A 12,577-nucleotide genomic window follows, 5' to 3' on the forward strand; every position below is an offset into this window, starting at 1 on the left:
GGGCTTTCCAGAATGACCAGAATCGTCGAAGATGGTGGCAGGAATCGGGAGAAATCTCAGAATTTATCAAATTGCTACAGTGAACTTTAGAGGCTCAATTTGCAAAATTCTGATCAAATCGCCGTGAGCCACCACCATGAGCGTGTGCAGGAAGAGGAGGTGGTCATAACCGAGCTTGTGGCGGGTCGATTGGTGGTCGAACGCGCGGAGATATGCTGGAAAAACTGAAAATGCCGAAGAGAGAGAGCTTGGGGGAGGGGAGAGAGAGAGTTACTGTGGTAGTTTCCGAAAATGGAAACCTATCATAGTAACTTTCCATTTATATAGAAACTTACCATGAATAGTAACTTTAGTATTTCGATCATAACTTTCTCATACGAACTCCGATTTTTACGTACCACATATGCACGGACTCAGTTTAACATCTTCTATGACTTCATGAAGAAAATTTTCTCAAAAACTGATCCAAACAAAAAGTTAACTTTTAGGGCCACTAAAAATATCGAAACAAAATATAAAGTGATAGTAATTGTTGTTTACCGTCCAAATGATTAGTAAACGGGTAAATTGCGATACGGGACGTTACAAATTGAGTTGAAGTGTGTCCAAAATTCTAAATCTTATTGCTTGCAAAGATTTGAAGGCTCCTGCAGCCATCATATTCAAAAACCACAACAGTTATATAAATGAAGATAATTAAAACACGAAGCAAAATGAAAGAGATCTTGCGAAACAGAGTCAGAATTAATAATCCAAAACAAACTAAATGCAAAATTGAAATATGAAGGCTTAAGCATCGCAAAGAATGCATCTTGAGAGAGAGCCAAAAGAACTATAAAGAGATCAAGAATGGGTGACTTCAGATGGAATCACAATCGGGTTCCCGAATTGGCGCTCCCGTGTGCTTGAATTTATGTTTTCGAGGGCTTTTCCATTATGTTGTTGGAGAAGTAGTTGTCCTTGATCATGCATGTGGTATAGAAAGTCGCCATTGATCAGTTTAGTTTTCTGAACTGAGTATTCGGGTTGCATTGTATTTGTTTTAATTGGACTGGACAAAATATTGTGTCGTATCCTATCTTGTTTATATTTGTGGAACACAATAACATATTAATACTAATGAGCTATTAAAAAACGTATTCTTATCGAGGTGACTTGATATGAAACCGAACCGATTTATCTCAATTTAAATTCTTATTTCATTTATGTTCGTTTTGTGTTATCATGTCGTGTATTTTTATTGAATTTAGTTGCAACCAAAGATGAGAACGGGTTGGGTCGGGTCTCATTTGTCATCTATATAATTTACTACTCAAATGACAAATAAGGAGTCCTTCTAATGAGGACCACTATAATGAGGACTAGTTGAGGACTTTATTGTTAGACCTACTTTTCGATCATATTTTCGCAAATCGATCGTTTGATGTTTAGATATTTATGTGTAAATCATTTATGCAATTTTTCAACCAAATTAAAAATCGTTAAGGCATTCATAATTGTGATTTATTAGTTATGAACATGAACGGTTCATGTTTGACAGATTTAGTTCAGCCAGATTTGATCTAGTTCGGTACCTTAACAATTAACAATTTGGAAAAAAAAATTTTCAGAAGTGATCTACTCATGCATATATAAATATCTAACGGTTGATTTGCCGTAATGTAATCGAAGTGGGTCTCCCAAATCGTTGATTAAAAAGTCCTCAAATAGTCCTCATTATAGTGGTCTTCATTAGAACAGCTCCGATGACAAATATATATTAGAATTCAAGATTACTGGTTTTCTTGAATTTTTATTTGGGTTTTATTAGAGACAAGTAAATAATTAAGTAATGAAAATCGTTGATCGTTTTTCAAAGAAGTTATAAAAGAGATTCAAACTAATAACATAAGAAATTTAAGAAAAAGTTATATAATGTGGGAGGTCTAAATGCTACATTGGGAGACATGAACATAACCACACATGATTAGATTATGTACCACTAGCCTTTCGACACGTGTGTTGATTGGCTTTTTTTTTTTTTTTTATTCGCATGAATAAATTAATTCGTAGCTTGTTAGTAATAATTTTTTTTTTTGAAATACTTTTTGTTTTTTATTTTATTATTGCAGTTATAAAAGTAGTTACAAATTTGCTATCCCACTCCCCTCTCCCACATTAGTTTTTGCTTCTTCTTTCTTTCCTTTTTTCTGTTTTCAATAATATCAACTACCAAAATATATGTGAGATCTCAGAATTTTGGTTTTCTATTTTTGAAAAGAAAAATAATTCTAGCCTTTTTATTTGAATTCCGATTATTTTTAAACTCTTTATAGCTTTCAAAAATTATTTAAATTTTTGGTTTGTCAAAGTAGAATTAAAGTAGAGTTCATAGGAATTTTCGAAGGATTTTTTGGACATCTGAACTATTTTTAATGATTTTTGAAAGTTGGTAATACCCAAAAATATAATTAAAAATAGAAAATATGGCGACATGATATGGACCGTAAGTTTTAATCATGATATGGACCTCTCCCCGACCCGTTTTGCAGCGACGGAAGACCTTACTTCTTCTCCAGTTTCCAGCCACATCCTGATATCGCACCAACGTTGTTGGCTTCATCTCGGAGGGGTGAATCGGAGCCCCATTCTCCCTTCTGTTACGATCCCCGAGATCGTAGCCATGGTATGACATGGTAGCAAAATGAAGAAAAGAGAAATTCTAGAGAAAACAGAAAATATAAATGCACATTTTCATTCCCCTCCAAATATGGCAAACATTACAATACTTAAAGGCTAAAGCAGGATAGCTGGAGTGGGTACAACTGGTACAGCTGGAGGATAAACTCATTTGGGTGTCAAAACAAGTGCCATGGGTGTCCTGAGTAATAATAACTACCTAGGAAATGAGAATTCTAACACTCGGGTTCCTAACAGTCCATCCCCCTTTAAACAAACTTGTCCTCAAGTTTCATGTTCTGAATCAAAATCTGGGCACCTTTGCAAGATATCATTTGAAACCCATAACCATTTGCAGTGTCTGCAGCAACATGTCCTGAACAGAGAGTAACCCCAAGGCCAAGGAAAATGTAAATGAACCAAGGTATTGTTGGATAATTGGAGTCTTCAAATGGCAAATAACCCATGCTTTTGTGCCAGGCTCTAATCAACCACAAGGAGTACAAAATCATGGTCAAAGCTAGATCACGAAAGCCTGAAAATGTTGGAGGAGAATCAGCATTAATGGATCCATCCATAGTTTCCTGAATTTTGCATGTTTCATCAGCTAATGTTGTTTTCTTGGCCAAAAGAGGCAGCTACAAATGGACGAACATATTCCAAAGCAATGGAATAGTAGGTTCCTTGTCCTCATCAGTAATATCATCTTCCACAATCATCATTCCATCATCATTTAAAACAACACCAGCTCTCACATCTTCATCATTTACAATAAGTCCACCATCTTTTTCACTGTCTTGTATATTAGGTGCGAAGACTAGTAGAATACCATTTCCTACATCCTCTTATCTGAATTCTCTCATTGTTGCAGCTTGAAAAAAGTAATCAAATCCCACTATAGCATTTGCGACAATTCGGAGTTTGTACCAACCTCATTCGTGCACATTTTCTACACCTCCTTTCTCAAGAAAAACTGATTCATGTTCTGTCGTTAATGAACCAACATTCCAACAACATTGATCCTCAAGGATAGAAACAATTGCAGGAATGACAAGCATAGGCATAATCAATAGTTCAGAGTAAATCTTGTTAACATTCAAATCGATAACTCTCAAACCTGTGCAATGCTCAAGACAAATGTTTGTAGCTCTATTAATTTGGACAATCTGTGTGACCCTAAGCTTCTGTATGATGACCTGCAAGCAACCACAAAGAAGGCCTTGCAGTTCATTCTACTTGTCTCTTTCATCAATTGAAGGCCTCTGTCCTTCAAGAGTCTGGTGGAGTTTATTCATAATAATTGGAACTAAGTGCATCACCGTTGGAGCAATCTCATTAATGCAGCACTTTACAACTTCATTCGACGCTCCAAATGCAGCAGTCCTCATTTGTGATTCCTCAACATCCTCTTTGCTTCTCTCCAAGTCAGTCAATGTATTTTCAAGAAGCTCTGAGAGGTAATCAGAAAGACGCCTCTGAATACCCTGAAGATTATAATAGCTGGGATTTTGAGTGAGCCTCCTGTACAAGAAGGTCCAATGAAGGTAATCCACAGCATCTTGCTTGTTCTCCATAATTGTAGCAACAACTTCTGCATTTGGATTCTCAAAGAAGATATAAAATGCAATTACAGAAGCTTTACTAAGATTGGAGGTAATTTCTCTCCCCTCAACACGTGCATAATAGTCTTCATCAATCAATAGAGGTTCAATCAAAACAAGAATCTTATGCACATAAGGACGTACCAATTCAGCCAATTTATAGAGCACTCTATCAATTACCTTTTCTGCAATTTTTTTCATACTCTTACTAATGTCACCAGCAGCTTTAGTATTTTTATCCATTCCCTCGTACAACTCAATAGCTTCAATTAAGGGCAATTGAATAATTGCACCAGCAACAATAGCCTTGACAATTAAGTGCAATTGAATAATTGCACTTGCAACAATGGCCTTGACATAGACTTGATCAATCTGATACTCATTTTGCAGTAACTCCAAACACATAAATGCTTCTCTCACAAAAAACATACTGACATAAGGTGAGAATAACTGAAGGCAATTCTGATAATTGGGTTTGAATCCCAACTTCTACATCATATGAAGAGCATCCAAGGTAGACTTCACATATCCCAAGCACTTTCCAAATAGCTCCATATGGTTTTCAAGAAAATTCATATGCTGAAACAACATATACTCAACATAGAAGGAGGCTGCACGACAAATAACATCAACTGCTGCTTTCTTGTGGTTTGACGTATTGACAAAGATTCTTAAAGATTCAAAGACATGTGAGGTAGTTCCAAGTGCAAAATATGGTAAAGTAAGAAATGAAGTACGCTTGCTAATATTGTGCTTATGTGCATGAGTCAACAGCAACTAAGCATGGAAACTTAGGTGCACAACAAATTTGGTAGCCACAGTAGTCATTGAAATAACTGGCCCATAAGTGTACCTTGAAGAAGAGAACACTGAATTGATTTTGAGAAAATCAATAACTTCAATAGAAAAATTCCTTTGCTGAGAGATGACTTTAGTTTGGCCATTTCCAGTATTAATTCCAAGCAGAGTTGGTGGCTCCTCCCCAGATTCCAAAGAACTAGTCAAGTCATTGATCCAAACATGTAATGCAGTAAAAGTTGCCCCATGAGAGAGACCCTTGAGATACAGAGACCACTGGGTTGGAGACTTTGACTGTATATCTGTGTATATCTCAAGTGTAAGCACCAGGTTTAGAAGATCACAAGCTCTCTTCAAGAGCTGGAGGTTCACTCGAAGACCAATCAAGCAATTGCAGTAGGCCTTCTTATTGGAACCAATTGAATCAAAAAGTTTTGATGCTTCCTTCCTGAAGTTTTGACTACTGTCTTACTTCTCTACCAGAAATCTTACAACATACCCAAGCTTCTCATTACCATGCTCAATGCAATCAGTCAACTTAGATAGTTCATCCTTAGGTGTTTGAGTCATCACATTCAGGAGACGACCACAGAAACGCTCATCAGGAGTTATGCCCCATTGTTGTAGTTGATTGAATGCCCCGACAACATCATCAGTATGCTTGGCCTTCCCATTGCATTGTATTAGTGATGTCAAAATAAGGATATTAAGCTAGAAACCAGCATCCATCATCTCATTCAACGTCCTCTTTGCCTCTGAGACTTTCCCACTATAGGAATATATGGTCATCATGGATGAAAATGTCCAACTATCGGCCTTCCAAGTTTCAGAACTCTTCACGTCTTGGAAAATCTTAATAGCTTGATCAGTGTAGCCAATGTCAGCACACAAAAGCAAAAGAGTGTTATATAGAATAACATGTAACTCCATTCCCTCCAAAATCATGGCATCATAAACACCCAGCGCCTTTTCCTCCTAACCATTTAGGACCAAAGCACTACTCAGAGGTTTCCACGAGACAATGTTCCTCTCAGGCATTTTTAGAAACAATTCTCCAGCATCCTCTATAGTATCCAAGCAATATACAGAATTCATGGCAGGACTACGACTTGAAAACTTCTCATTCTTCTCAACAATCAGAACAAAATCAAGCATGGACAAGCACTCAGCAATTCTAACAACTGATAATGGGTGACACTCTAATGGTGCTTTAACACCAGACGCTGGAAATGCCACTGACCTTAAGCTCACCTGAGGTGGAGACTGGCGATAAATGGTGCCGTCAGGCTTGTTGTCGTCAACAAGCGCATCCATTGGGATTGGAGGAGATCTGTTGTTCTCATCCACAGTGTCCTCGTCGGTCAAGTCCTGGAGCAACTGAACGGCGGTCAAGTTTGCATCCAAGACTGCGAGGTCGACACCGTTGGAGGAGACGACGTCGTCGCTGTTGAGTTTCGCATCGCTATTCCGGCCCGGTGAACCGAGGTCGACTTGAACGGCGAGGTGGACCTCCTCAGCGATGGTGACGGAGAGGGATTGGAGAGGCCTCTGGAGCTCTTCTATGAGGGTAGAGACGGCGAGCTTAGAATGGGGAATCGCTCCGGAACACCAGAAATTGGTGGCAGAGAAGATGGGTTTGCAGCATCCGCAAGGTAGGTTTGTGAGTCGGATGATAGAGAAGAGGAAGATGGTATGGTTTGGATCCAACCAGTGAATAGAGCTAGGGGCTCACAGTCGCCAGATGATGGAGGTTTCGAATCTGGAAATTGAGGTTGGGGCACAAACGTGGGGGCTGCGGGTGACTGAAAAGTTTGAATTGAAGGATGAATCCAGATATTTGGGTTAGGAGGAGGTGAGTGGGAAGTAGGGATTGATGGGCTTTGAGGAGTTGTGGTGAGTGGCTGTGGAGCAATAGGATGAATCGTTTGCAAGTATGGAGGAGGAAAGAACTGTGGGTGAGGATACTGAGGAACACATGGAAATTGGTGAGGGAGTAAGTGTCCATTGATGATGGTTGCAGAAGGGTTTAGTTGCAATGGTGGGTAAGGGTTTGGTTGCAATGAAAATTGGGTAAACTCACAGGTAGAGCTACCGTTAGAATGATAAGGAGAGCTGTAATACCCGCCGGAGATCCCACCGCCTGAAGCCGCCGGACTCACAGGGAAAGGGCTCAGGTGTGGGCTCTGATACCAGTTGTTAGGATCCCAGGGATCGTAGCCATGGTATGACATGGTAGCAAAATGAAGAAAAGAGAAATTCTAGAGAAAACAGAAAATATAAATGCACATTTTCATTCCCCTCCAAATATGGCAGACATTACAATACTTAAAGGCTAAAGCAGGATAGCTGGAGTGGGTACAACTGGTACAGCTGGAGGATAGACTCATTTGGGTGTCAAAACAAGTGCCATGGGTGTCCTGAGTAATAATAACTAACTAGGAAATGAGAATTCTAACACTTGGGTTCCTAACACCTTCTCTTAAATAGCAACGACAGCGGCAGGAGGAAGTCTGAGAGTTTTATAAGTTCTCTACTAGATTTTTCAATTCCTGTCACTTCTTGGCGACTAACGGGTTTTTCGATTGAACTTTCTCAGTTTTCTGGTTGACCCGACCTGGATCGAAGACCCGACTTTTCTGGCGAGCTCTGACGACGGCAGACCGCAAAACTAACCCAGATCTCTTCCTCTCCTAGTTTCTGTCCTCCCTACGGTGGTCTCTAGAGGCGATTCTCACCCACGGCGGCGATGATCTATGGTGACGAACCTGATCAGTTTTCTTGATTCCGGCAATGGCTGGAGGTGAAACCGGTCTTGTGTAGAAGCCTCCTCTATCAATCCTTGGTAGTGGTTTTGATCAATTTTTGGTGTGTAGTTGCAACTGAGGTGAACAATAATTATTAGGCTTGCGACGGCGATCTGAGCCGAGTTGGCTTGAACTCCAGGTATTAAAGTTGCTCCACTTAGTATTATTTCCAATTTGGACGGTTGAATTAAGGTTGATTCATACATTAAGTTAACAACTAATGAGATGGTAACCGTGATGATCGGAGCTACCTATAGATGTGAGGGCATGGAGTTGTGACGATTACTATGATTTGAATTGTTTGTTTTAATGTAACCTAATGAACTAAAACCATGGGGTTACTATGAATTGTTTTACCTTGTTTTGAATTGTGATTGTCTTGTTTTCTTCTTGGTTTACTGTTGAGGGGTTTGAATGATTTGAAGGACCATAGTGGTGACGAGTGTTCCCTGTGGGGATAGGAAGGTGATTTCATTGATTTTCACCTTTGAGTTTATGTTGATGACAAGGTTTCCGTTTGAGAGGAAAAGAGTGTGAATTTGTGATTCGCCGTTGTGCGATAACATGACTTTCAAACATTACTTGATGTGATTTTGTTTGACTGTAATTTGTGTAATTGGATGCTAGGTTTAGAATCTAAACATGTGGTTTTAGTCACGAGTTGACTTACGTAAGCATGATATGGAAGGATATGAAACTGATGGTTGTAGTTGTGAGTTATGTGCTTATAATTGTTTAGGTTGAGATGACTTACGAATGTGTTTCTACTTTGTGGTTTTGAGTTTACTCATACAAGCTTTCGTAAGCTTACTGGGTTTGTTGTGTGGCAACCCGGTACACTATTCGATAGTGTAGGGGTTAATCATGCAGGTCAGGGAAATCGTGGCTGAAGCTGAAGCTGAAACCTTGTAGCAGCTGATCGGGTAGGAAGCTAATTTTGTGGCTTTACTGTTGTTAAGACTTCGCTCTGAGGAGAGGTTACTTATTATTTTGTTAACGCAATTTAATTTGTAAACTTTATGTAATGTAATATGTGACTTTAAAGAACAAGTCTGTATTTACATTTCGAGACATCATTGGTTGCCTTATTTAAAGAAAAAATATTAGTGGTATTTTGTATTGATGTCCGAACCATCATGCCCCGAGTTCTTATGTTATTTAAAATGGTATTATTATTTGTGATTGAAATTCGGAGAGTGACATTGTTAATGAAGAATATTGACCCAAAGATCCAATGCAAGAGATGTACGTAGGTTAGCTCGCTCATCTTTGATCTTTTTGTCCATGAGCTAATGTCGCCATTTGACTGATGAAGTGGACTACAGTTGTCCCAAGTTTTCATGTGTTGTGATTCTTAAGCTACAAGATAACATGACTCATTGATATCATTTGTGTATTAGTGCCTATAACTTAAACACCTTTATTATCAGTGATGTAAATGGTGAATCATCTAAAATCTTATTGGAAATAGATAGCCAACTTTGCCCTTATTTGGTCAAATAATGGGCTAGCGTCACTTACTCCTAGTTATTATATGCATCAATATTGTTTGTAACTTAATTACTTTTATTTTCTTTCGGTGTAAAGGTCTTATGTACAAAAAGTTGTTGGAACTACTAGTAGTGACTCCCACATATAAAATCTTTTTTATATGGAACATTTTATTCTTTAATAATAATCAATTGTTTATCTTGTTGGATGTGGGATCTAAGCTAGTGACTCTAGATGATATCTCTTTTCCAAAAAAAAAACTTCAATGGTTCAAGCAAGACTGACATTGCTAGTTGATATTCATGTGCATCCCAACCTAGCTATTGATGAGTGAGTTTCTATATAAGACTCTTCACTAGTGAGATGTCGCCGATAAGGTCATTGTGGGATGTGATACAACATTTAAATGCTATAAAATTAAAATACAAAGTTATGCATATAAACACCCATGACCGTTTTAAAAGAATTATCAAGGAGAAACAAATAGTTATGCATATAAACACCCATGGCTGCATATAAACACAACCAAATTAATGATCGTTAAGTCATCCAAAACTGCATTTACACGAACGGTTCAGGTTGGACAGATTCAGTTCGTTCGGTAAATTGCAGTTTTGGATGCCTTAACGATCATCAATTTGACTGAATATTTGTAGAGATGATCTACTCATACATACCTAAAAACTGAACGATTAAGATGTGAATATGTGATCGAAAAGTGGTCAAAATATGGAAATCTGTTCCTTAAGCTAAGTTAAGGACCTCCTTTAGCAGAGCAAGATTCTTTATGTATATATACAGATTCTATTTAGAGCGGAGTTCCGCTTTGAAATTAAAGTGTGAACTTCGAGTTTTGGGTCGTTTTTCGGTCGCATATCCACATCTTGACCGTTCAATTTTTAGGTACTAGTGTATAGATCATCTCTACAAATTTTCAGCCAAATTGATGATCGTTAAGGCATTGATAATTGCCTTAAAGCTAGTACGGTTCAGGTTGACAGATTTAATCCGTCGCTTGGTTTAAGTGAGTTAGATACCTTAACGATCATTAATTTGGCTGAAAATTTGCAGAGATGATCTATATACTAGTACCTAAAAACTGAACGGTCGAGATGTCAATATGCGACTGAAAAGCGACCAAAAACTCGAAGTTCACACTTTAATTTCAAAGCGGAACTCCACTCTAGATAGAATTTGTATGTATGTGTGTGTATATATATATATATGTATGTATGTATGTATGTATGTATGTATGTATGTATGATTTACCTTTCTGATTTAACAAATGAAGTTTTATTGACGTTGAATTTGCAGGGCCTATTCGACATAGTATCACTTACTAGTTCCTTTTTAAAAAAATACCGCAGGTATACGTATGACCCCAAACATCTCAATTAAACTAGCAAAAGCCAATCATCAAGTCTTGCAGGGATATTGATTGCAGCATCAAAAATCCAGGTTTGCTGGCTGGCTTACTTCTGTTTGGATACAATTATATGTTGTAGATTATATATTATGGAATGAATTAAGACAAACTGTATATATACTTCTGGGTGCATGAGAGTACTTGGTGTAATGCATATGAGTTGCTGACCTTTATATTATCAAGCTTGATTGACCTGCAAGTAGTCCTCAACATAGATCCACATTCGATCAATATATGTGCGATTTACTTTGTTCAAGAGGGTTGGGATGAGTGGACCGTGAGCATAGAGATTGAAAATGAGTGTGCATAATTTTTGAAACTGTTTGTAGATATGGTTCTTGTAGAAATTGATTCTCATTGATTTGTGCAATTACATTGTGTATAATATATAGGAGTATGTATTGACAATTTTACAAGAAGCAATGAAACTACATTAACAACAATATCAAAACTGATGCACAAGATTATAGCTATATTATTAGCTATTCAATGGAGAAGATTGAATGTCTTTAATAGCCCCCCTCAAACTTGGTGGTCCTAGACAGACAAGTTTGCCAGAAAGAAGAAGATGACAAGACTTGTGAAGTGGTTTGGTTTGGCTGATCCTTGGAAGGAATAAAGCAAACCCGGTGATTACCACGAGCAACCTTTTCACGAACATAGTGATAATCGAGCTCAATATGTTTAGTGCGGGCATGGAAAACAGGATTTGAAGCCATATAGGTGGTGCTGAGATTATCACAATGTAACAAAATTGGAAATTGAATGCAGGCACCAAGTTCATATAGGAGATAACCTAACCAAGTCGTTTCAGCACTAGCATGGGCAAGAGATCGATACTCAGATTCGGCACTTGAGCGGGCGATGGTAGGCTGCTTTTTAGAACACCAAGAGACAAGGTTGGAACCAAGGTACACAAGGTAACCAGATGTTGAGCGACGAGTGTCTGGACAACCAGCCCAGCCAGCATTAGAGTAAGCTGAAAGATGAACCGGTTGAGGCTGGGGAGTAAATAGTAAACCATGACCAAGAGAGCCTTTGATGTAACAGAGGATGCATTTGACAGCTACAAGATGAGGGACACGTGGCTTGCTCATAAATTGTGAAACCAAGTTTACTGCAAAGGCTATGTCTGGGCGGGTGATGGTGAGATACTGTAAGGACCCAACAAGTTCACGGAAGACTATAGGATTCTGAAGCACAACACCATCAGAGGAATTAAGAGCAGACTTGGCTGACATGGGTGTACTCACTGGCTTGCTGAACAAGAGGTCATGTTTTGAAAGAAGATCATAGGCATATTTAATCTGATTAATATACAGGCCATGAGAGTGAGGAGTGACCTGCAAACCAAGAAAATAATGGAGAGGGCCTAGATCCTTGATGTCAAAACCGCGCCCAAGAGCATCAAGGAAATGTTGAAGCAGAAGATCATTGTTACCCGTAACCACAATATCATCAACATATAGCAGAAAATAAATTGTGTGTTGCCCATAACGATAAATGAACAAGGATGAATCAGCAATACTCTGAATGAACCTGACAGATAAGAGAAAGGTATTCATGCGATGAAACCAGGCACGTGGTGCCTGTTTCAAGCCGTAGAGAGCTTTGTTGAGTTTGTAGACATGTGTGGGCAAGGACGGATCAACAAAGCCAGGCGGTTGAACCATATACACATCCTCCATAAGAATGCCATGAAGAAAGGCATTCTTGACATCTAATTGATGAAGGGACCAACCCTGAGACACAGCAAGAGTAATCACAATACGAATAGTAGCAGGCTTAATTACAGGACT

Source organism: Rosa chinensis, chromosome 3 (assembly GCF_002994745.2).
Source record: "Rosa chinensis cultivar Old Blush chromosome 3, RchiOBHm-V2, whole genome shotgun sequence".
Lineage (NCBI taxonomy): Eukaryota > Viridiplantae > Streptophyta > Magnoliopsida > Rosales > Rosaceae > Rosa > Rosa chinensis.